We start from the raw sequence: 27,054 nt of genomic DNA on the forward strand, positions 1-27,054 counted from the left end.
TTGATAAAGATACAATACTGAACCAAATAGGTTCTCAGCATCCAGAGAGTTTATGATTTAGTCACTGACACATGTAAGCAAACAGACAATTAAAATGGAGTAAGGAGGGCTGGGGGTGTAGCTCAGGGACAGTCACTATGGTGACTGTAATGATGGAGCTAGTACAGTATCATGCACAAGCACTTAACCTAGATTTTTAAGGCTCAAAACATTACCAGAGATAAGTCATAGCTAAGGTGAGAAATTTACCAGAAGTTGTAGCATCTCAGGAACAATAACAGCAAGTGTAAAATATGAAGATAAGAAACCATAGGGAATTTTAAAAACTGAAAAAAACCTCAGTATAAATGAAGCTGGAAAGGCAGGCTACAGAAGAGCAAACACAGAGGGAACAGAAGGAAGCTGTCATGAGCTGCAGCTGTAACTTAGGAGAGAAACAAGGGTGGTCTTGACTACGAAGTTAGAGCGGCAATGGCAAAAAGTGGGGAAGTTTACCAGATGACCAGATGGATACGAAGGCTAAGCAAGAGCAAGGAGGAAGTGAGACTAAGGTATGCAGCATTCTAGTTTGACCATGCTAGGTGGCACAGAGCATAATAAAACTACATGTCTCCAAACTGTTAGATGATTCAACAAATACAGTGGACCTTCAAGTTACGGTCAGCCTGACACACAAACAACTTGGGTTATTAAGATTAATGGAAGATTCATCTGCCTCCTGTGATCTACAGCATGTATCCAGGTAAACATCCAGAGCTCAGCTGTATTGACTTACAACCAACTTGAGTTACAACCTGCCTTTGGGAACTGATGGAGTTTGTAAGTCAAGGGTCATATATATTATTATTATATAATATATTTTTAACAGGAACAATGTCTTAGACATGTCAGGCCAGTGTTCTTTGCCAACTTATGAATCCAGTGGACAATGTTAGTCTTTTCTTTCCCCATTGAAAGTGATTTTTTTTTCTGGTACTCAGAATCGAACTCAGGACTTTATGCTTGCCAGGCATGAGCAGTGCCACTGAGCTAAATCCCTGGCCCAGAAAGTGATATTTTTAAAAGGAATGTGCTTTCTATGTTATATCATCATCAGTGATTAGTACTGTGTTCATCACTTAGGAATAGACTATTAAATTTAATAATTAGAAACCAGTGAAATACTATCCATCTATACTTTTGTATAAATAAATGTTTTTTGGAGAATATTTTATACTTAACTATTTCATTCTTCAGTCTCATTATTCATCTGGATATACCAGTGGATGAAGATAGTTAGCATAGAAATTTAAAGACGTAAAAAAGCTTATTATTATGTAGTTCAACATATTCGGGTCACATAGAAGGAAATTAAGGATACTATTAGAGGAAGTTGCCAAATTGTTACAGAACAGGCTTAAGAAGGAAATGGATGAAAAGACTAGCATCAATTCATCATCTGCGTAATTTTTTGCACAAGATCAGGAAATGTGAATTGTCTTTGTGATGAAGTCATCGATGGGCTGGGCTGCATATGAGCTTGGGTGGTGCAGGGGAAATGCCAGTGGAAACAAGAAAAAGGAGAGAATTCCCCCAAACTTCACCTTGAATCTCTAGAGTGGATGACTTCTTTCACTTTGGCTTGATTTGGGAAACGATTTCACATGATTTAATTTGATACCAGAAAACTTTTAGAATCAACTACTATAAAATGATCTTTCTAAATGTCAGAGAAGTGAAATAACTAAACATTTAGGAAGACAACTACAATTTTATTAACTTGAATGTGATCTGAGAAAAGGCTACAAAGGCTGTAAATGGTGAAGGCTGTCAGTTAGGTAACAAAACCTGAATTTTGTGCCCAGACCTCTTAGGCTATCTTTCGGGTACATACAAACCAAAGAATGTTAATCTATTCAGTTAAAGCCAAAAAGGAAATACTGTTGGCCCTCAGCATTATATTATAAATGAATGGACAATGGATTTCAAGAATATAGCACTAAGAATGGATTCATCGCAGTGGAAGCAGAATACCCCTGGCACTGACTGAATGGTTTTTACTGTCTCTGTGTGACCTGTGAAAGGTGATTCCTGTCAACACCAGTGCAGGTGTATTTGATGGAGCTGGAACAAAGGTAGAATGGTGGACCCCTCTGAATGGAGCAAATAAGTCCCATGGCAAATCTGAGCCCTGTGAAGGTATGCTCTTCTAAACCAAACAGACAGCATGAGTTAAAATGATTCCCAGGATAATATAAAGGGATTAAACTGAGGAATAAAATGTGAGTTTGATTTGAACATCAACATCAATCACATTCACTATAATACTAATTAGAGCCTCTATAGCACTAAAATACAATTTTAATGTCATAACTAAAAACTTGGAAAAGAAAGAACATGAGCTATTCTTTGTCAAGTAAATATATTTCAGTAGCAAAAACAGGAAATGTGCTATTCAGCCGTATATGTTCTAAAATTTCTAAGAAAAAAGAAAACCTGAACTCAAGACCATATTCATAATTGGAGAATATAGGAATAGGAGATGATTCATCAGTTGAAAGTTTCCAGAAGCCGACTTTGACCAAAGGACATTCCATTGTGAATATGGATCTCTGACAAATAGGAATTAATCTGTGACTGAAGGAGCAATGACCACCTCTCCCTGAGCTGAGGCTGGATGAACCAAATCACCTGAAAAGTATTTCAGGATATTCATCCATTTGCATATAATATGAACTTCAGCATTTAGAAAAATACCTTTTTTTTTTGCTTAAATTCTTTTATTGTTAAGAGAAACTAGAGTCCTTTATAGCTAAATGGATGCATATTGAGGGCATACTCTTGAGTGAAATAAATAGGTCACACATGTGTAAATACCGAATAGTTTCTCTAGCATGAGAAACTGAAAGTGTAAATAAGGATTAAAAGGACTAATAACTAATAATTGATACTTTGAAATAGAAAAATACTTTTTATAACTATGTTTACCCAAGGACTAAGAATATTTCTTTCCTTATTATTTTATTGATGCAACAGGCTTTATAATACTGCTTATTCAGCATTTCATCTTAATTTCACACATTTTAAGTGACTTGTTAATAATTCCATTTCTGTAGATCCAGGAAAACAGATTTTTGTTAGAACAGGGGATACTGTTGTTGAGTATATTTTAATACTCTCCAGAACTCATAAACTGCCACAGTGGCAAGTCATTATTTGAGAGGTAAGGGCTTAAAAAAATCTTATACAGATATTCTAAAGAGCTGGGGATGTTGCTTGGTCATAGAGCATTTGCCCAGCATGTGCAAAGCCTAGGGTCTATCCCTAAAAACACACACATGTACACACTTACACACACACACAGGTTCTATAAAGCTTATGTATTAGGTAAACAGAGCTGTAAAATATCTACCAAAAATATGATTCCAAATTTTACAATTCACAATTTATTGTAGATACAAATATCATAGCTATTCCTGGAAATATAATTAAAATTTCTCCAGATTGGCCAAGCTTTATCAACCACAGCTCAAAAATTTGCCATTTATGTCTTACAGTGTCTCCTTCCAGAGCACAGGCACATGTCATTTTATCTTGGTTTCCTTTACTGTGCTTCACAGACAGTAAGTTTTCTACACAAGGATCTGGGACAACTCTGCCTTGAACAAGTCTATTGGGGCATATTTTCCATCAGCACATGTCCATTTCATGTCTCTGCAACACATTTCAGTAACTCTCACCATATCTACAACACTGTGATCTGTGATTGGTGATCTTTTATATTACTATGGTAATTCTTTTAAAGAACCACAAACCACACTTACATAAGACAGTGAACGTCACTCACAATTGTTATTTATATTCTTCCTGTCTCTAGCCCTCTCCTCAGGCCTCAGATTTCCTGAGACACAACAATACTGAAATTAATAATGTAACAGTGGCTTCAGGGTATTCAAGTGAAAGGAAGAAACACACATCTATCGCTTTGACCCAAAAGCTAGAACTAATTAAGCATAATGAGGAAGGCATGTGTAAAGTGGAGACAGGCTGAAAGCTGGGCCAGTTGTGAATGCAAAGGAATGAGTTGTTGATAGAAATTGGAAGTACTATCCCAGAGAACATAGGAATGACAGGAAAGCAAAGTAGCTTCATTACTGATTTGGAGAAAGTGTTAGTGGTCTAAGTAGATGATTGAATCAACTACAACATTCCCTTAAGCCAAAGTCGAGTCCGGAAGAAGGCCCTGAACCTCTTCAACTCTACAAAGGCTGAGAGAGTGGAGGAAACTACAGAACAGTCCTAAGCCAGTAGAGGTTGGTTCATGAGGTATCAGGGAGGGAGCCCTCTCCATAATATAAAACCGCACAGTGAAGCGGTGGCTGCTGATGTAGAAGCTGCAGCAAGTTACCCAGAAGATTGGCTGAGATTTTCACGACAGCCTTGCACTGGAAGAAGATGCCACCTAGGACTTTCATAGCTAGAGAAGAGAAGCTGATGCTCGACTTCAAAGCCTCAAAGGATAGGCTGGCTCATTTATTAGGGATTAATACAGCTGGTGACTTTAACTCCTGTGCTCACTTGCCATTCTGGAAATGCTCAACTTCTCTGGAGACATCTGCTAAAAGACAGTATATTTGGGGAAACTGACTTATAATAGCCACAGTTACTTTTTCCTTTCCTATATAGTAAGAACTTTTTAGGCGTAGCTTCTTGTAATCCTGACAATACCATACTAGGAACCATTATGTCCCCCAATTCATATTTAGAAAAATAGAGGTTCAAAACATAAAGTAATAAACCTAAAGACCAGCTACATCTGGAAGACACCTCTGAGAAGTAATCATTCCATAAGGGTTTTAAATAGATCAATAAAGATACTTACAATAAACAACTTCATAATATCAACCCAGGAACTAAACCAGGGACAGTACCAAAAACAAAAATGAGAAGGCATTTAAGCAAGTCACAAACCCAGACTCCCACTCCCACAAAAGGCAATTTCTGGGGGAACTGAGGTGCAAAAGTCTGATAATCCACCACCTGTACACCCTGAACTGATAGCACAGGAAGTAACAAAACAGATGAATGAGGCTCTAGAAAAATTCAAAGCAGAAATAATCTCCCAGATAACTACAGAGATGGTAAGCAGAGTGAAAGACATGATCCTAGGCTCTAGAACAGAAACTGATTAAAAAAAAAAAAAAAAAAAAAAAAAGATGAGCTCAGAAACATGCTGGAAGCCAGGAATGCCCAGCATAAGAAAGAAATGGAAACCATGATCCCCCAACATAAGAAAGAAATGGAATCCATGAAACAGATTCAAACAGATATTCAGGAGATTAAAAAGTCCATTGAGAGCATGCAGAGCAGATTGAGAATCTGAAGATAGAATATCAGATGTAGAAGACAGGATTCCAGTTAATGACCATGAAAAGAGAGATTTCTTAAAAATAGTAAGGGACCATGAGAAATCAATTCAACAGCTGCTAGATGATGCAAAAAAAGAATAACATAAGACTCATTCGAGTCCATGAAAAACCAGAAGAAAGTACAATTGACATAAAAAAAACTGTTCACAGAAGTAATAGTGGAAAACTTCCCAGACAGAGGTGGAGAATTGGACATGCAGATAAGTGAGACATATAGAACTCCACCCAGCCATGATCAAAAAAAAATCTACACCTAGACATATAATAGTCAAGATCCCAGAAACCCAACAGAAGAACAAAATCCTACAGGCAGTTAGAGAAAAGAAACAAATCACCTATAAAGGAAAGCCCATCAGAATCACAGCAGACTTCTCAACACAAACCCTCAAATTAAGAACAGCCTGGAGTGAAGTATTTCAAGCCCTAAAAGAAAATAACTTCCAACCTAGACTGTTGTATCCTGCAAAATTATCTTTCAAAATTGATAGGAAAATTAGATACTTCCATGACAAAGAACACCTGAGGAATTTCTGAACACCAAACCAGCACTCCAAACAATTTTAAGCAATATCCTAGAAAAAGGCAATGAAGGTCAGAATTCCATAAGACTCAACAGAGGGAAGCCACCAGACAAGGTAAGAAATTAAAGGGAAAGGGGGAAAAAGAAATAAGACCCAACAACAGTAAAACATCATGACAAGGATGAGTCCATATCTATCAATTATAATTATCAATGTTAATGTCCTCAATTCACCAACCAAAAGAAGTAGACTGACAGAATGGATTAAGAAGCAAAATCCAGCAATATGCTGTATACAAGAAACACACCTAACTCAAAAAGAAATTCATAGACTGAAAGTAAAAGGATGGAAAATGGCTATCCACATGAGAGGAACCCAGAAAAAAGCAGGGGTAGCAGTCTTATTTGCAGACAAAGTTGATTTCAAACCAAAACTAATTAAGAGAGACAAAGATGGTCACTACATCCTTGTGAAGGGAACAATTCAAGAGGAAGAGATGACAATCCTAAATATATATGCACCAAATACAAATGCCCCCAACTATATAAAACAAATATTAATGGACATGAAAAACCAAATAAGCACTAATACAGTTGTAGTGGGGGACCTCAATACCCCACTATCACAAAGAGACAGATCATATAGACAAAAAATTAACAACAAAATTCTAGAACTTAACCAAGCTATTGAACAAATGGACTTAATAAATATTTACAGAGTGTTCCACCACACAAAATCAGAATACACATTATTTTCAGCTGCACATGGGTCATTCTCCAAAAGAGACCACATGCTAGCTCACAGGATATGTCTAAGTCAATGTAAAAGAATTGAAGTTACCTCCTGTATATTATCAGACCATAGTGCAATAAAATTGGAGATCAATAACATGAGAAACTTCAAAACTCCCACAAACAACTGGAAATTGTATAACACCCTCCTGAACAACCAATGGATGACAGAGGAAATTAAAGAAGAAATTAGACAGTTTCTACAAGTAAATGATAATGCCAGTACATTTAGGAATCTAGGGGACACAATGAAAGCAGTTCTGCACGGGAAATTCATAGCAGTGAATGTCCATATTAGGAAAACAGAGAGAACTCAGATAAATAACCTAAAGCAGAACCTCAAACTCCTAGAAAAAGAAGAGAATAACAAACCCAAAACCTGCACAAGAGAGGAAATTATAAAGATTAGAGCAGAAATCAATGCAATGGAGACTAAGAGAATGATACAAATAATTAATGAATCAAAGAGTTGGTTTTTTGAAAGAATAAATAAAATTGGTAAACCTTTAGCCAACCTTATCAAAAAAAGGAAAGAAAAGACTTAAATCCATGCAATTAAGAACGAAAAAGGGGAAGTCACAACAGAACCAGCAGAAATCCAAAGGATCATCAATACCTACTTCAAGAACCTGTACTCCAATAAAATGGAAAACACAGAAGAAATGGGCAGATTCCTAGATACATATGAATTGCCAAAGTTAAATGAAGAAGATATAGAAATTCTAAACACCCCAATTACAATGGGGGAAATTGAAAATGTAATTAAAAATTTACCAACAAAGTAAAGCCCAGGTCCTGATGGCTTCACTGCTGAATTCTACAAGACATTTAAGAAGAACTAACACCATTAATCTTTAAACTCATCAAAGAAATTGAAAGGGAAGCAATACTTCCAAATTCATTCCTGGAAGCAAGTGTTACTTTGATTCCAAAACCAGGGAAAGACCCAACTGAAAAAGAGAACTACAGGCCAATCTTCCTAATGAATATAGATGCAAAAATCCTCAACAAGATACTGGCAAACAATACAAAGGGTCATCCAGAAGATCATACACCCTGACCAAGTCGAATTTATCCCAGGGATACAAGGATGGTTCAACATCCCTAAATCAATAAATGTAATACACTATATTAACAGAGTCAAGGACAAAAACCATATGATCATCTCAATAGATGCTGAAAAGGCATTTGACAAAATCTAACACCCATTCATGATAAAAACCCTACAGATAATTGGGATAGAAGGTCTTTATCTCAACCTGATTAAGGCTATCTATGAAAAACCAACAGCCAACATCATACTAAATGGTCAAAAACTGAAAACTTTCACACTAAAATCAGGAACAAGACAAGGATGCTCACTATCATCACTCCTGTTCAATATAATTCTGGAAACATTAGCCACAGCAATTAGAAAAGAGAAAGAAATAAAAGGAACAAAGATAGGAAAGGAAGAAGTTAAACTTTCATTATTTGCTGATGGTATGATACTTTACATACAAGACCCCAAAAACTCTACCAAAAGACTTCTGGACTTAATTGACAGATTCAGTAGAGTAGCTGGATATAAGGTCAACACTCAAAAAACAATAGCCTTCTTATACACAAATAGCAGACTCACTGAGAGAAAATTAGGGAAACAATTCCTTTTACAATAGCATCTAAAAAATTGAAATATCTAGGAATCAACCTAACAAAGGAAGCAAAAGACCTCTGCACTGAAAACTACAGCACCCTGACAAAGGAGATCGAGGAGGATATAAGAAAATGGAAAGACATCCCTTGTTCCGGGGTAGGAAGAATCAGTATAGTGAAAATGCCCATACTTCCAAAACTGCTATATAGATTTAATGCATTGCCAATTGAAATTCCAACAATATACTTCACAGAGCTAGAGAAAACAATCCAAATATTCATTTGGAACCAGAAGAGAACTAGAATAGCAAAAGCAATTCTAGGCAACAGAGACATAGCAGGGGGCATCACAATCCCCAACTTGAAACTATGCTACAAAGCTACTGTGATAAAAACAGCATGGTACTGGCAAAGAAACAGACCTGAGGATCAGTGGAATAGATTAGAAGATGCAGAAACAACTTCACACATACTCAGCCACCTCATCTTTGACAAAGGAGCCAACCACCCTCATTGGAGGAAAGATAGCTTATTTAATAAATGGTGTTGGAAAAACTGGATTTCAACCTGTCAGAGATTAAAACTAGACCCATATCTATCACCATGCACTAAACTGGGATCTAAGTGGATTAAAGACCTAAATATTAAGACAGAAACACTAAACTTGCTGGAAGATAAGCTAGGGAGAACTGTTGAAGATATTGGCATAGGAAAAGACTTTATGAACAAAACCTCAGTAGCATCACAGCTAGCAGAAAGAATCAACAACTGGGATTTCATCTTATTAAAAAGCTTCTGCACTGCAAGAGAAACCACCAACAGAGCTAACAATCAACCTACAATGTGGGAAAAAATTTTTAGCCGCTGTACCTCAGACAAAGGACTACTATCTAGAATATATAAAGAACTAAAAAAAAATCAGACGCCCCCAGATTCAAAGACCCAATTCAAAAATGGGCATCTGAAATGAACAGACATTTCTCAGACAAAGAAGTAAAAGCAGCAGATAAGCATATGAAAAAATGTTGAACATCCCTGGTCATTCGAAAGGTGCAGATGAAAACAACACTGAAATTCCACCTCACACCAGAAAGAGTGGCTGCTCTCAAGAAATCAACCAATAACAAATGCTGGCAGCGGTGTGGAGAGAAAGGAACCCTTCTCCATTGTTGGTGGGAGTGCAGACTGGTGCAACCACTGTGGAAATCAATGTGGAGATACCTCAAAGAACTAGGGCTGGAGGTCCCATTTGACCCAGCTATTTCCCTGCTGGGCATTTTCCCAAAAGAATTAAAAGAATCATACCACAGAGATATATGTGTACCCATGTTTATTGTGGCTCAGTTTGTAATAGCTAAAGCTTGGAAATAGCCCAAGTGCCCATCAACTGGAAACTGGATAAAGATGTGGTTTTTTTATAAAATGGAGTACTACTCAACCGTAAAAAACGAAAAGCTAGACTCATTTATAGCTAAATGGATGCATATTGAGGCCATGCTCTTAAGTGAAATAAATAAGACACACATGCATAAATACTGAATAGTTTCTCTAGTGTGAGAAACTGAGAGTGTAAATAAGGATTAAAATGATAAATAACTAATAATTGATACTTTGAAATGGGAAAAGGTCCAAAGAGGTAGGGGTGGTGGGAGGAGATGGGGAAAGAAAAGAATGGAAAGGAAAAATTATAAGAAAAGAGAAAAAATGGAAATGAAGTATGTAAATAGGGAAGGATGGAGGGGTGAAGGGTGCACAGGTAATGGGGAAAAAATAAGAACCAAGGTACATCATGTACAGGTTACAGGTACAAGCACCCAATGATAAATGTGAACATATTGTATACCTAAAATGTGCCAATAAAAGAATTTAAGCAAAAATTTAAAAATAAAGTAATAAAAATAAAATAATAGGTCTAGTGTGAACTGGTTTAAAGTTTAAATTTACCAACTTTATTGGCTGAAGAGTAGTGTTGGGACTCACCTCAGAATCTTCCTCATTCCAAGCATGTATCTTTCTTCTGTGATTATACCTAGGGAGAGAGAGGCACACATGATCAGCTATCATTACTCATCATACCACAGACTTCAGGAAGTGAAATACAAACAAGTATTTTAAAAGGTAATGAGACAACACTAATAAAGCCCTCAACTTGGGCTGCTGCTAAGGTGTGAAATATCCAATCCAGGGATTCTGAGTCTGTAGGAGACACTATGGATCAGAAAGGTAGGACAAAGAGAAACTGCTCCCCCAGACATTTATGTGGGAAACTCCTTAGTCTAGAGATAACACAGTTTCCTTTCAGTGAAAGTTACTCAACTGTACAGTGCATCAAGACAAATCACTGGAGCATTTCATTCATTTTTAGCAAATATTTGTTGAGGACTTACCTTGTCCTAGATACGATTCTAGAGTGATGAAAAGACACATAAAAGTACCATTTCTGCTAAATTTTGTTGTTCAAAGACAGTCATATGGCTCACCTAAATTTAAAAAGAGGGAATAGAAGACTTAATGGAAAAAACAGAAATTTGTAATGCAACTTTGTCCAGTGGAATTTGTTTTGTTTTATTATGATGATTATGATGGCTATTTAATGTTCTCCCTGCACAATTTTTAGGTGAAGCAAGTTCACTGCACCCAGGTGCATCCTCAGCCAAGTGTATCTTGAAGTACAAGTTCTTCTTGCACATATTTTATTTTGTCACACAGAATAGTCAAACAACAAGTTAAATGAAGGGATAGTAGAAATCTGGGATCTAGGGTGTGCTGGTCCCTCAAGGCTCCCGAAAGCAGCCTAAGGTAGATGCAGTCTGGTCCGTGTGTGCCAGACATGGACCAGAACTAAGGGCTCCAAAAGGCAACTCAGAGAGATGTTATACCCGTGGGGAAATGGGGTCCGCTAGGCTAGAGCCCTGGAGGACGTGGCTTTTAGGGATGACAGGAACAACCAGTTCTGTCCTTTACAATGCTGCTTTCCCAACACATTCTATAGCAGTTCTTGAGAACTACATGCAAGGAAGAGAGCAGAACTGGCATGATCCAAGGCCATGAGGTATCTAGAAAGAAACCAATTTTCTAGGAACAATAGTTGCTCAAAACTCCATGGCTCTATTTAGCCCTATTGTATACCTAAAATGTACCAATACACTTAATGAAAAAAAATTCCATGGCTCTAGACTTGCTGATCACACCACAAAGAACAGGGTTAATTAATACATTGTGCTAATCCATGAAGCAAATTAAACTAAACCCAAGCATCAGATGATAGCCATCTTGTGATGAAGAATATTCTTTCAAGAGTATTTTAATCACAAGAGGTTTTCCTAGGAAAAATAATCCAAGATTACTAATAAATCAATAGAATATCTGTACATCATTTCCAGGTTATATTGGAGCATGAATAATTTCCAGAAAATGTACCATATTTCCTTTGCAATTTATAATTGATTAAGGTTAGGCATTAGTCTTGTCCATTGAACATATAATTTATTGTCCTATAGGATATTAACCAGTTTTGACTCAACTAGGTAAACACATTCTGACATGCTTTGCTAACAAACTATTTTTCAAATGTTTCTAGAAGCCCCTTTACCATTCTTTAGCCATGATTTAAATCATTAATGAATTAAATCAGTGTCTGGCACACATTTACTTCATCTGTGTGAGAAAGTCATGTTTCTGACTAAAAATTGTACTTTGACAATGTAGTGATAAAAATGGAAATGGAAACAGTCAAGACTTGCAATGGATCAGATGCGGGGAGTGATATTAAATCTAACTCACAGATCTTTCACACTTTGAATGTCATTTGTGAAAGTAACCTAACACCAAAAAATCGTTCTCAAGGTACATTTTTTAAAAAATTTTAATCTTATTCATACAATTTAGACATAATGATCACATTCATCATAGGGAATTTGTACCTGTACAAGATGTATCTTGAGTTCTTTTTTTCCCCATTCCCCTCCTCTCCCTTCAATCTACCTTTCCCTTCCTATTTACAAAAGCCACGTTTCCATTTTTTCTTTTTTTCTCATTTTTTCCTTTTTCCTTCCTTCCCTTCCCCCTCCTCCCTCCCTAATTCCCCTTTTCTTTTGAATAAATTTTCCTATTTCACATTATCTATTGTATGTTTTGGTCCCTATTTACACTTTTAGTTTCTCATACCGGAGAGACAATGTGATATTTACTCATGTGCATTCGATTTATTTCACTTAAATGTACAGCTTCAATGTGCGTCCATTTAGCTATAAATATCTCAAGTTCATCCTTCTTTAAGGCTGAGTAGTACTCCATTTTATAGAAAAACCACATCTTTTTTATCCATTCATCATTCATTGGTTGATAGGCATTTGGCCTGTTTCCAAGCTTTAGCTATTACAAACTGTGCCGCTATAAACATTGGTGTGCTTATATTGCTGTGGTATGATGCTTTTAATTCCTTAAGGCAGATATCCAGAAGAGGAATTTTTGAAGCTACAGATGAACTATTCTTTCCTAATTTAGATCAAATGCAAAAAGAGTTCTCCCTTTGTCTCAAACAGGATTCAGAAAATACTGTGGGATCATTTTAAAGCATTGCTTTAACTTTTCTAAGAGAGTGTTCCTGGAAAAATCACCTTTGGCAACATAAAGGTTAGATATAGTTTTTAATGGCAAAAATCCACACTACTCACAGAAGAAACTAAAATCTATTTTTAAATTCTATATAGCATTACCTTAAAATTTTTGTGTAGCCCAAAATATAGTCCATAAAAGTCATTATGCAGAGGTTATAATACTGAATGACTCATACAAATTTATTCTTACCACTTTAAGTCTACTTAGATTAGAAAAAGTTTCTTATTTTCTATGGGAAATTTTTATTTGTAGTAATAATGAAAAAGCTTCAATACTGATTTATTCTCTTTCACATGGGGCAAGATACCTTTTAAATCTACTAATATTTTCATTTAAAATTCCAACTATGACAAAGTAACACATAATTTTTACATTTGAAAACATACATAAGTGGAAAGAAAAAAAACCAAATTGTCCACACTCATAATGGTAAAGTAATTGCAGTTAATCATTTTTTTTATGTCTCCTAACATGCTTTGCCATGCTGAAGTTGTGAACATTTTTCCCAACTAGGTCCTCATGTTTTAGCTTTAGCTTTAGCTGTACACCTAACCACCCAGAAACTCAGCAGCACACAAGATAAACATGCATTTCTCACACATCTCTGGGTCCAGCTGCACAAAGCTGGTCAGCTCTGCAAACCTCCCCTCAGCCCTCTTGGGCTTCTGGGCTCCACCTGAGAACTTCCGACCTCACCACGGCTAGGGGGAATCGCTGTGGTCCTAGGGACCAGGGAACTAACATGGACATGTTCCTTGAGTTGCAGGGAGAGAGCCGTAAGAGGCAGTAAACAGAATTAAGTGAAGTCACCTAGAGATTAAGCTATGAACAGACTCACTGGCCCTTCTACCTAAATCTATTAACCAAGGTAAGTTACAAAGGCTGGGGTTACTTCCCAAGGAACATCACAAGACAAGTGATAGAACATACAACAGGAAGGAAGAAAGGGGGTCATTAAAGGACTATGTTTCCACTTTGTCATTTCTGTAATTAGATTTTTTGTGCCAATTTGTACCTCAAACATGTCTACTGTTTATTTTTAATGATTCCATATTATTCCAATACATGGATTTTGCAGTTTCTTTATCAATTCCATAACTTATGCATTTAGATTTATAAACTTTACTATAATAAAACATTGAGTTAAAAATCTTTAAGTTTATAATTTTACTTTTGTTTTCCTAGACCAAATTTCCACAGTGAAAACATCTAGGAACAAATGATGCTTTTGACAGTATTATGGCTTTGCTCCCTAGTTTATACAAATAATATTTCTACCAAAAAACAAGAGTAAATTTGTTATTATGTATTTTATTTAAACTCTTTCATAACAAGATATTATCCTTTACTTTAGTCTGTGTATTTGATAGAAGACAACAGGAATCATGTTATTATAATTTCTTTGTTCACTTGTAAACTTCAACCTTTTTATAGCTTATTATCCTATTGCATTTTTCCATTTGGTTCTTGACTTGGCAACCTTGGGAGTCTACAAGTGGCTTTGTAAAGAGTCAGAGAGCAAATACTGAAGTCTTTGTAAGACATACAGTCCCTCTCAATTATTCGCCTCCGCCATGTGGAAGAGGACCCACCAGAGACAACACATAAATGAAGGTGCATGGTTGTGTTCAAATAAAATTCACTTACAAAATCAAGCAAGAGTCCAAATTTATTTTGAGGGCTGTACATTGCTGACTTGTGGGCTAAATTATGTTGAGATAACAGAAATCCCTAAATTTAGTGACCTACAATGAAAAGAATTATTTCTTACTCATGATCTTGAGGTAGGCAGGGGACAATGCATTCTGAAATCCTAATCAAGATCCTTGGAAGCCCCTTTGGGGACCAATTCAGTGGTTTTATCACAATCAGGGCTTCCAGTGTGACCACAGCAGTGGGAAGAATGTATAACAAATTCTCCATTAAATGTCTTAAAGTTGAGTCAAAGTTTCCACCTAGAATTGATTCATGCAACTTTCATTCACCTTTACCAGTCAAAACAAGTCACAATCCCCTGCCTAACTTCAAAATTAACAGAGCTGAATAATCTACCACTTGTCCAAAAGTCAGGGAACTGAAAGTATTAATTATTATCATTTTCACCCAAATCATTTTTAAATTTCATTGGTGGTGTATTATCTCCTTATTTTCAAAAGCTATCTATATATAAAAATATGAACCTTTTATTGCATGTGCTTATGCACTTTCAATATTGCATCCTTTATGTCACTGGATTTGGTTTGAATTTGTAGTATTTTATATTGTACAATTTAAAGAATTATTTTTATGTCAAATGCATCAAACTTTCTGGTAAGTCCTTAATTATTACAAATTTTAGTGCATAATATGCAATACTACATCTTTGAATAGCAATACTATAATTATTTTGACTAGCACATTTTTGTTGAGAACTTTGGCTTTTTAATCTTCCCTATTTTAGTAACTAAAACATTTTATTGATCTTATCACTTTATACACTATTTCAAGGAAAAAGTAGTAGGAGAAAGAACAAATAGAAAAAATATACCACCTAGATGGAGTAAATATATTGTCCATGATTTGTATGCCTTATATAACTCTTCACTAATATATTGGTAGATTATATTTTTGTCATAATTACTACATAATAAAATATTATAAAGCCAACTCTTCAGTCATATTTGAACTATTATGGTTCCTATGCAACTTTAAAAAATAGTTTTTCTTTAAGAGGATTTTTATGCTGAAAGTCAAAATCACATATGGCAATTAGTACCATATATATATATATATATATATATATATATATCTAGGGAGTACTTGAGATTTATCAGTTATTAGTTTATTAGTTATTTATCTTCCCAAAATGATTTTATAAGCTCTTAGTTCTTTTATTTTGGCATCTACAAATTTCAGCTAATTTTTCTAGAGTATAATTAGTTTCTTTTTTTTATTAAATTCTTTTATTGGTACATTGTAGGTATACAACACAATTACATTTCTCATTGGGAATTGTACCTTTACATAATGCATCTTGGTTCTCATTTTTTCCTCATTTCTAGCCCTCCCTTCACCCCCTCCACCCTTCCCTATTTACAAAGACTTTATTTCCACTTTTTCCATTTCTCACCATAGCACCCTGAACGCGCCTGATCTCATCTGATCTCATCTGATCTCAGAAGCTAAGCAGGGTCGGGCCTGGTTAATACTTGGATGGGTATAATTAGCTTTTAATAAATATTGTTGAATAAACATAGCAATTCCATTATACTTTACATTTTTCAAAAACATTTTAATACACATTGAGAAGTATTAAGAAGGAAGCATATACAGTACTGCTAATCTAACTAGTTTCAAAGATAAATGAAACAATCAAGTAGTGCATATTTCTTTGAAATATAGAAAAGTAAGAAATTATCTTATATTTTATACACCAGTGACTAAAACATGTTGAATTCAGTCCAATACATATCCACTGTATGCCAAGTTCTCTTCAAAGCAGCACATTTTATAGAAGGATTGTATATAAAACAACACTAAAAATAAGATTATCAATCCAATTTTAGACTTACAGTCTATTTACTTGAATACAGCATCAGCCTAGGAAGGATTTATGGCTCATATGTTTTAGTTGTGAGATGACTGTAAAATGGAGATGATGTATGGTCTCTACTTAGAACTGGTTATCTTCCAGAAGTTGACTTTTTTAGGTCAGTTTGAACTCTTGAATATTTTCCCATGTACATACCGTACTGTAGGTCTTCGTGAAAACTAACAAGTGGTTCCAAACCACACTGTTACTGGACTATTTAACAATCGATGGGATATTAATGCTGTTATCAGAATCAAGTGAACCAGATTTTAAATTCACTTGTCTTTTTAAAAAACTGTGAGCCCTATTACAAATTATTCTACCTCTCATAGTTTCTTCATCATTAACATTAAAATCTTTATTCCTACTTTATTAGATAGCTGTGAAATTAAATGATTGCAATAAATGAAAGCATATTTCTGTGCCTAAAGTGAGTGCTCAGTAAGCAGGTATTTGTGTTATTTATAATTCTCTGATGGGAGTGTGTAGTCCAGAATCCACATCAAGGTATCTGGCCCAATTTTCCATACTGCACAAAGGGATCCTCTAGTTTTCATGGAAGGATTAGCAGCCTGCCGGCAGGGATTAACTAAAAAAGACCTAAATGTGGTAACATTTACCCTAAATATGCAGATTTATTATACATAAAAACTAATCTACAATAACTTAGGAATGTTTGGAATGGAGATGATAGTTAAGATCACTACATTTTTTCAGCATTCTGAGTGTACATTCTGTAATCATATTTGGTTTTATGGTTGGGGTCCAAAATGCCCCCCAAAGGTGTCACTGTGTTGAAGGCTTGAGGCCAGTGAATGGGCTTTTAAGAAGTGACTGGATCATGGGGTACTGACCTCCTCAATGGGCCAGTCCACTGATGAGCTCATAGCTCAAGGAGCTGGAAGGAGGTGGGGCCAGCACGTAGGTCGCTGTGCACATAACCTAGAAGGGTGAATCTTTTCTCCCTAGCCTTCCTCCCTCTTCCCATCTTTTCTTCTCCCTCTCTTCCGCCACCCTCATCGCTCTCTCCCTCTGCTTCCCTCGTTCCTTCTCTCTCTTCCCCTCTCTTCCTCTGTCTCTCTCCACACCTCCTCTCTCTTCTCTCTCCTCTTTCTCCCTCTCTCCTCTGTCCTCTCTGTCCCCTCACCTCTCTTTCATCTCTTTTCTCTCCTTGGCCTCTCTCCCCTTTCTCCTCCTTTTCTTCTCTCCTCTCCCTTCTCTCCCCTCTGCCCTTTCCTCTGTCCCCTCAGTCCTTTCTCCTCTCTCCTTCCCAGCTACCACTAGGTGGGCAGCTTTTTTCTATCACACCCTTCTGCCGTGATGTTCTGCCTCATATCATGCCCACAGCAATGAACCAGCAGACCATAGATTCAAACAAACGTCAGAAACCAAGAGCCAAAATAAATCTTTCCTATTTTTAAGTTCTGTATGTCAGATATTATGTCAGCATTGAAAGGCTAACACACTTGGATAACAAGGCAAGGATTTTATTTATTCAAAATCTAAAGGTTTATATTACTAAATTGAATTTTTATTTCCGTTTGTATTAGTTATCTCTTTCTATGTAAATTATCATAAACTCAGTAGCTTGAAACCATAGATCTTTATCACCTTAGTTTCTGGGAGTCAGAAGTCCAGGTCCTTGGTGGAGCTGTAACTCACACAATGGGGCTTTCGCTTGGGTTTCTTCATCTGTGGCTCCTTTTGTACAGCTTTTGGGTCTCCATGACCTGGCTTCTGTGTTACCTCACTTCTGCTCAGAAATTCTCTACACAGCTCATACCGTGATGGATCTTTATTTTTCTTTAAGTTGTACACATTTTCTCTGTTTAATATTGTATTTAAGTCTCATCCTTACTATGTTTATTTTCTTTGCTGCTCATTCTACCACAGGGTAGCCCTTATGTCTGAAATCTTTATTTTAGTTTTAGTTTTCTCTGAATTGCCTCAATTTTTCTTGCTCTAATGATAATTTCTAATGTTTAAACATAATATCTTTTGTTCTTTCAAAGCTTCATTACTTATACTCTTTAAATCATTTTCAAATATTAATTTTTAAAATTTATATTATGGTTCATTGTACTTTCATAGTCTATAGAAAAGTTTATTATGCTCAGTTTTTTTATGAAACTATATATGAGATTTGACACCAGTCCTTTCTGCTGCTCACCTTTAAATGAATTTTTTTAGTAATAGTATTTGTAGAACACCCCCTTGGAGAATTTTTCATTGAAAATCCTGTTTATTTCTTAATTCATATATTAAATTCACTAACATAGGGATATCTTATATATTCTATTTTTATTAGTAGTAATAATAAATATCATTGAAAATAAGTTTCACAATTATATTTATGAATAAAAAATTTTTAGTTTAATTTAATTTATTATTATTTAATTTATTAATTTATTTAATTTAATTTAGTTTAGTTTAATTTAGCTTGTTTAAATATTAAACAAATAGTTTAATATTTGTTGGGATGTTCACATATCATAAAATTCACCTTTAAAGGTGTGTTTAGAAGTAGTTTTTAGTGTATTTGCAGAGTTGTGAAAATAACACAAGTGCCTAATTCCAGAACAGTTTTATTACTCCCAAAAGAAATTCTGTATTCATTTGCAGTTGATTTCCGTTTTCTCTTCCTCTCAGCGATCTCAACTACAAATCTACCTTGCCATTGGCTTTGACTGTTTTGGACATTTCATATAAAAGGAGTAACACCATGCATGGCTTTTGTGTTTGACCTCATTCACTTAGCATAAGGCTTTTAAGATCACTCCATGTTGTAGAATGTATCAGCATATTATTCCTTTTTATGATCCAATAATATTTCACTGTATACCTACACAATGATTGTTTATTCATCTATTGATGATATATATACATATATATTAAATTTCTAGTTGTTGTTAGTGTTTTGCATTTGGTAAGACATTGTTTCTAAGTTTTCCCTCATTTCTTAGATTTCTTTACTCTTGAAAATATTTAAAATACTTTATTTAAACTATTTGAGAATTAATTCTGTATGAGTCAATTCCCTATCCCTGGGTCAAAGTAGCTGCCACCCACAACTTAAAGAAGGGGTCACTTATTTTGGCTCATGGTTTCAATGAATTCAGTCCATGGTAAGCCAGCTTCAAGGCAGAACAGCATGGATGAGGGAAACTTTTCCACAAGGCAACCAGGAAGCAGAGAGTAGCGGGAGAAGCTGGGAGGAGAACACATCCTTCCAAGTCAAGCCCCCATGACCTGCCCCTTCCAACCAGGCCCCCCATCTGAACAGGAGATTTTGGGAAGGTTATTCTGGATCTAAACTATAACAAAGTCCAAAATAGTTTCTTCAAAACAGTGTCTATTAACCACTTTTTTCCTATGTATATTGCATTTTTCTTTTTCCTTGGCATATTTCAATTTTTTTAACTGAACATTTCATTTAATACAGTGTAGCAACTTCTGAAATCAGAGTCCCATGTCCAGGAATTTGTCATTGCTGTTGATTTTTCAGAGACTTTCTTGCATTAATTCTGTAAAATCCATGTTCTTTTCCAAATTGGCTACTGAAATTTCTGCTCAGCTTTGAAGTCAACTAATTATTGGAGAGAGAATTCCTTCAGCAGTTTAAATAAAAAAGCTTCTTTGGGCTCTGTGTGTGCTTTCTGGAGCACGCTTTCAGGACTTGGTTGAAGTATTTTACATAGCCCTGTGAATGCCCATAGACTTCCAGATATCCCAGAATATCTAGAGCTTTGAAACCTTCCTGTAAACATCACATTCCCCACCTTTTCCTGTTAAGACTTCTAGTCAGTTTGCGCAACTATTTCTACCTCAGGCAGCCACGCTGTAAAACCACTGTCACTGATTTTGACAAACGATGCCCTCCAAAAAGATTGCTTGAACAAACATGTTCTGACAAAACCCGTGAGGAAAGATTTGCAGGGAACCTCTAGATAGCTCAAATAACTACCCCTTCTTGAGAGTAATGCATTTGGAGATATCCAAACCCATTCTACCACAGTGGTAGATAGGCTTCCATATCTTCTATCTTACTTGCAAGGCTGTGGGTTTTCAAGGCTGCAATGGAGCTCGAGGGAGAGAGACGGAAATGGAGGAAAGTAAAATATTACAAAGCTGTGGCTCTTACCAAGAGTCACCCATTTTTCTCAAATAAATGCACTTCTGATTTTTAGAAAACCTTAATTTCCACAGTTTTGGAAAAGTTTGACTATTTTTCTAATCTTTTCACTTCTTCTATGGAGCAGGTTTGGGGAAGTTCTTACTTTGCCATTCCTATTGGCCAAATTAATATTAAGCATAGTGTATTTGTGAGGAAATAAACTAGATCATAAAATACATTTCCCAATGTTAAAACTCCGAATGTGCAATAACATTTGAAAATTATACTTTTATTTCAGTAAGCATTGGAAGTAATAATCACTTTTTGGCAGTACTTTTTAAAATTTTAATAAATTAGTTGCGCTTATTCAACATGTGTACGATTACTTCCTCATGAATACGAAAGTAAGGTGAGGCTCGGTGAGAACTGCCATTGTTTCAGAACTGCATACGCTTTATTATTTATTCAGTTTTGGTGGAGAGCTATTTTTCAAATTACATAAAGCACCCTGAGGTCATAGTTATCCAGCTATAAACAAGGATCAAACTTCAAATTAAATTCAAAATTATTGAGTTTATATTCTGCCTTTAACTTTTGGATTATCTTTCACGTCTTATTCAAAATAGGACTGCATCAAGATTGTAAATATTTTACCAGTATAAACAGTATCACTGATAACCCAGCTTTTTGCTTGATGGTGTACCTTTCTGTGATTTCGTAAATGCTCAGTTAATTTTCAGCTGCAAAGCATTCTCCTTCCAAAGTGATGCTTCCCTCCAATAGTCCATCTTATCCCCATAGATTTCTTTTTTGTTGTTGTTTTTTGGTACCGCGGATCGAACTCGGGACCTTGAGCTTGCGAGGCAGGCAGTGGAACCACTGAGCTAAATCCCAGGCCCTGGCTTACAGAGACATGTGTATGTGTGTGTGTATTAATTTTCTGCTGTTTCACACATTTCTACTTACCAAGAAGTGATTAAATCTTTCGATCCCTTAGCCATATATGTAAAAGCAACAGGTTAGTCATATTCCTCTTATGTTGGGACATTTATTTTTCATATTGAAAACCCATGTATTTGTTCTTTAGGGCTCAACTTTTATCATAATGAAGTACCGATTAAACATCCATCTAAATATGAATTTACCTAAACATGAAATATTACTTCCTATAGCCTAATTACATAGCAGAAAAGGAGAGATCTGTTGTACAAGTTGGCAATTATAGTTAATAAAAGTACTGTACTCTTGAAATGTGCTATAAGCAACTTCTAACTCTGAGAATGATAACTTTGTGAGGAAATACATGTTAATTATCTAGATTTACTCATTCCATAACGCATGTGCTTCAAAATATCATGCTGTACTTGATAAATACATATAATTTTATCTTTCAATTAAAAAAACATGAGAAAAGCTCACAAACATGAAAATGAAAACTGAAAATTAAGATAAATAAAGTAGAAAGGACAGAGAAGTGGTTTAAAGGTAATTTAAAGGTAAAAGCAAGTGAGATCAGTTATATATTCATACCAAAGTATGATGAAAATGAATCTAGAAAGGTAAATGTTACAAACTGAGGGCAATAACAAAAAGAGAATACACTAATGTAGTCAAGAGCATGTTTCCCAGAGTCAGAGGTACTTCTGACTGAATCCTGGCTCTGTCACTTGCTGTGAGTGAGATTGGACAAGTTATTTTATTTCTGCTTGCTTCTGTTTAATGATCTGTAAAATAAGCATAATACTAAAACATATCAGAATTGTTGCAAAGATTAAATTAGAGAATATGAGATACTTAGCAAACTACTTGCTAGGACAATAAATGCATATTCTTAATAAGAGTTTTATTAGTAAAATATATCAGTATATTGTTTCTTGACAAAATGACATTTGTTATTGAATAAAGATCAAGAAATAGTATGTGTGAATGGTAAGGGACAGCATTAAGTTTATTAGAGCATTTTAGGTTCTCATTTACATTTCCTATTCTAGTAAATCTACAGTTCTTAGATTTATTTTTGTTGTTGTTGCATTATTTCTAAAGTCCATAGTTCTATGTCTTCCACCCAGCTTACTTTTATAATAGTACCTTGTCCCAAAAAAGATGCTAAATAAATATTTACTGATTACTGGTCAAATTTTTAAGTTGAGATTTTGAGGGAAGTGGAAAAAGAGAAATGATCTTCCAGATTTGGCTTCTTGTTTATGTCTACTATCTTGTTGATGTCTTCTAATATTCAAAAAGTGCTGACTGCACAAAGAAAATATGTTAAATAAGTTCTGTGTAAAATTTAGTTTGTAAAAACACTTTATTACACTGAAGTTATGGAGATCTGTAAACACATCTGAGAAAATTTACAACCACATAATGGAAAAATGTTTCTATTGAACCTGAATTTGCAAATACGGTGATGTTAAATCATAGCAAGTATTCATTGGTGGTTTTCTTTCTTTCTTTTTTTTTCTTCCAATGTAACAGTAATGAATTTTTACTGAACTCTAAACTCTTTTAGCCAAATCTTTCAATAATCAATTCCATATATGTTGGCTGGACTTGTGTTTCAGCACTTCACAATGAATAGTAATTAACTGATCATTACTGTTGAATTTTTGCCCAGTATGTAACTATGATTAAAATATTTTATTCTATATAAGTTTTAAGGTTTTGATCCTTATGCAAAAATTTGAACCTTGTCTAACCATTCTGAAGTTTTCATTGCAGAGAAGGTTTGGTGCATTTATTTTTATAAGTCATCACTTACTTTTTAAACTGATAAGAACAGATACTACACTTGATCTTAGCCAAAAGGTCAAGAAGCGATTCATCACTTACTTTTTAAAGAAAATGACAAATCTTGTATTTAATAATATTAAACTTTAGATGCTTAAATATCCTAAGTAAAACATTCAGTTTTCTTCTTTATGATTAAAACATTTGAAATGTAAGTAGTACAAAATAAGGTTTCTGAGCTAAGTCTTGAAATGAAATAGATCAATATGATATAATTTTCAAATAAGTTTATATAACCTGTGTGAATGCAAAATGATTCAAAATGCTCTATTTTATGAAGTTAATCCATTCAAACTTGCCTGTAGACATTTTTCAGCAGTTCTCAGGGAATAAAATGCTTTGTGCCCTGGATGAAGTTCCTTTGTATGTTTATGAAGTTGATGTTTCCTAGATCACTTAATTTACTAATCAACTCCATTTAATTGAAAAATAGAATTAAATCTGCTACAGTGAGTGCTTTTGGATGACATGGATAATAAAATCAAAATCGTGTTAACTCTTATATGCAGAGTTGTGACTAAATTTGGATTCTGACTCATGCTGTAGGACAAGATGGATTTATTGTTCTAAGTGACCATGAAAAATTAAATAAAATATCTAAATTACAAGAAATTCAGTAGGAAAGTCTACATAGTATATACTTGAGTTTTCTGTGTAGAACAAAGTCAAATTAAGTCTAACTTCATCGAAGTAAACCCTAAGGACTCCTCCTCTGACCCTCTCTGCAAGCCCACATTACAATCATTATCTCAACTTTACCTCTGTCTACTTAGGGGCCTCTAAACTTCTATGGATGCTAAGCGCTAAGAATTCCAGCAAAAAATGAGCATCTTAGGTGCTTGTGAGTTCTTTCACACAACCATCTAGCTACTGGCTTTTTCTGCATTGGCCAATAACTTTAAGAATTGAATCCCTGTTAGGCCCTGCCCTGGTTAATCCTCACTGCAGTTCTACAAACAGTACTAACCCTATTAGAGGCAAAGCTAAGTAACTTGCCTAAGGTACGTGGCTGGGAAGTTTAAGGTCTATAATATTTTGCTCCAAAATTTTTTGTCTTTACACTTGAACTTAATATGAACCTTAAAAGTCAGAATATACTAAGGCCATTGGTCACATTTGTATCAGGAAAACTTATTGTGAATTTCTATAAAATTCCAAATGCTCCCAGTAACCAGACCGATATTTCTAGAAATTCCTAGAGATTTACTATTAGTATGTCATTTTTATTCTTTGCTTGACATTTTGTTTCTAAATAAAGATTTGGATAAATAAAAAATTATAGAGATACAAATATATAATGTTTATCCTGGAGAGAGCACAGTACTGTTACTAAATGGTAACATAATTTACTATATAGTAAAGTATATATAATAAACTTAATATGGATAATATAATACGCTTACATTCTTTCTCTTTTTTTCACTTAAATTCTTATATTGGTACATTTTAGGTATATAATACATTTACATTTATCATTGGGTTCCTGTACCTGTACATACATAATGTATCTTGGTTCTTATTTTTTTCCCCATTCCCTGTACTCCCTTCACCCCCTCCACCCTTCACTATTTACACTTTGTTTCCATTTTTTCCTTCTCTCATAATTTTTCCTTTCCCTTCTTTCCTTTCTCCTTACCCTCCCACTTCCCCTACCCCTCTGGACTTTTTCTTCCTATTTCAAATTATCAATTATTCATTTTAATCATTTTCATCCTTATTTACACTTTCAGTTTCTCACACTAGAGAAACTATTCGGTATTTACACGTGTGTCCTATTTATTTCACTTAAGAGTATGGCCTCAATATGCATCCATTTAGCTATAAATGTCTCTAGTGTCTCATTCTTTCTGGTGGAGTAGTACTCCATTTTATAAAAGAACCACATTTTTGTTTTGTTTTGTTTTGTTTTGTTCTGTTTTTGGTACTGGGGATTGAACTCAGGTCCTTGCACTTGTGCAGCAGGCAGTGAAACCAATGAGCTAAACCCCTGCCCAAAACCACATTTTCATTATCCAGTTTCCAGTTGATGGGCACTTGGGCTGTTTCCAAGCTTTAGCTATTACAAACTGTGCCGCTATGAACATGGGTGCACATATATCACTGTGGTATGATTCTTTTAATTCTTTGGAGAAGATACCCAGCAGGGGTCAAATGGGACCTCTAGTCCTAGTTCTTTGAGGTATCTCCATATTGAATTCCACAGTGGTTGCACCAGTCTATACTCCCACCAACAATGGAGAAGGGTTCCTTTCTCCCCATACCACCACCAGCATTTGTCATTGGTTGATTTTTTGATAGGAGCCATTATTTCTGGGGTGAGGTGGAATCTCTCAGTGTTGTTTTCATCTGTATCTATTGAATGACCAGTGATGTTGAACATTTTTCATGTTTATTTATTGCTTTTACTTCTTTGTCTGAGAAATGTCTGTTCATTTCAGATGCCTGTTTTTGAACTGGGTCTTTGAATTTGAGAGGTCTGATTTTTTTCAGTTTTTTATATATTCCAGATAGTAGTCCTTTGTCTGAGGTACAGCTGATAAATTTCTTTTCCCACATTGTAGGCTGTCTCTTAGCTCTGTTGGTGATTTCTCTTGCAGTGCAGAAGCTTTTTAATATGATGAGATCACAGTTGTTGATTCTTTGTGCTAGTTCCCATGATACTGAGGTTTGGTTCATAAAGTCTTTCCCTATGCCAATGTCTTCAAGAGTTCTACCTAACCTCTCTTCCACCCAGGTTAGTGTTTCTGTTTTAATATTTAGATCTTTAATCCACTTTGATCTTAGTTTAGTGCCTGGTAATAGGTATGGGTCTAGTTTTAATCTGTGGCAGGTTGAAATCCAGTTTTCCCAACACCATTTATTAAATAGACTGTCTTTCCTCCAATGAGGGAGGTTGGCTCTTTTGTCAAAGATGAGGTGGCTGAGTATGTCTGGAGTTGTTTCTGCATCTTCTAATCGGTTCCACCGATCCTTGGGTCTGTTTCTTTGCCAGAGCCATGCTGTTTTTATCACAGTATCTTTGTAGTATAGTTTCAAGTTGAGGATTGTGATACTCATGTCTCTTGCTATATCTCTATCGCCTAGAATTGCTTTTTCTATTCTAGGTCTCTTCTGGCTCCAAATGAAATTTTGGATTGTTTTCTCTAGTTCTATGAAATATACTGTTGGAATTTTAATCAGCATTGCATTAAATCTATATAGTAGTTTTGGAAGTATGGCCATTTCCACCATATTGGTTCTTCCTATCCAGGAACAAGGGATGTCCCTCCATTTTCTTATATCCTCTTCAATTCTTTTTTCAGAGTGCTGCACTTTTCAGTGTAGAGGTCTTTTGCTTCCTTTGTTAGACTGATTCCTAAATATTTCTTTTCTTTTTTTGTTTTGGATGCTTTCGTAAAAGGAATTGTTAGGGCTAGGGATTTAGCTGAGTGGTTCCAGTGCCTGTCTTGCAAGCGTAAGGTCCCAAGTTCAATCCCTGGTACCCCCCCAAAAAAAAGGAATTGTTTCCCTAATTTCCCTCTCAGTGAGTCTGTTATTTGTGTACAAGAAGGCTATTGTTTTTTGAATGTTGACCTTGTATCCAGCTACTTTACTGAATCTGTCA

The 27,054-nt window shown here is 35.3% G+C and overlaps 1 pseudogene; it reads right to left on the reverse strand.

Annotated features, from left to right (window-relative positions):
- Positions 1–23,382: 23,382 nt before the first annotated feature.
- LOC147828518 (U2 spliceosomal RNA) lies at positions 23,383–23,481 on the reverse strand (annotated as a pseudogene).
- Positions 23,482–27,054: the final 3,573 nt, after the last annotated feature.

This window comes from Heterocephalus glaber, unplaced genomic scaffold, assembly GCF_053883595.1.
Source record: "Heterocephalus glaber isolate CG9 unplaced genomic scaffold, H.glaber_assembly_v1.0 deba00001058, whole genome shotgun sequence".
Taxonomy (NCBI): domain Eukaryota; kingdom Metazoa; phylum Chordata; class Mammalia; order Rodentia; family Bathyergidae; genus Heterocephalus; species Heterocephalus glaber.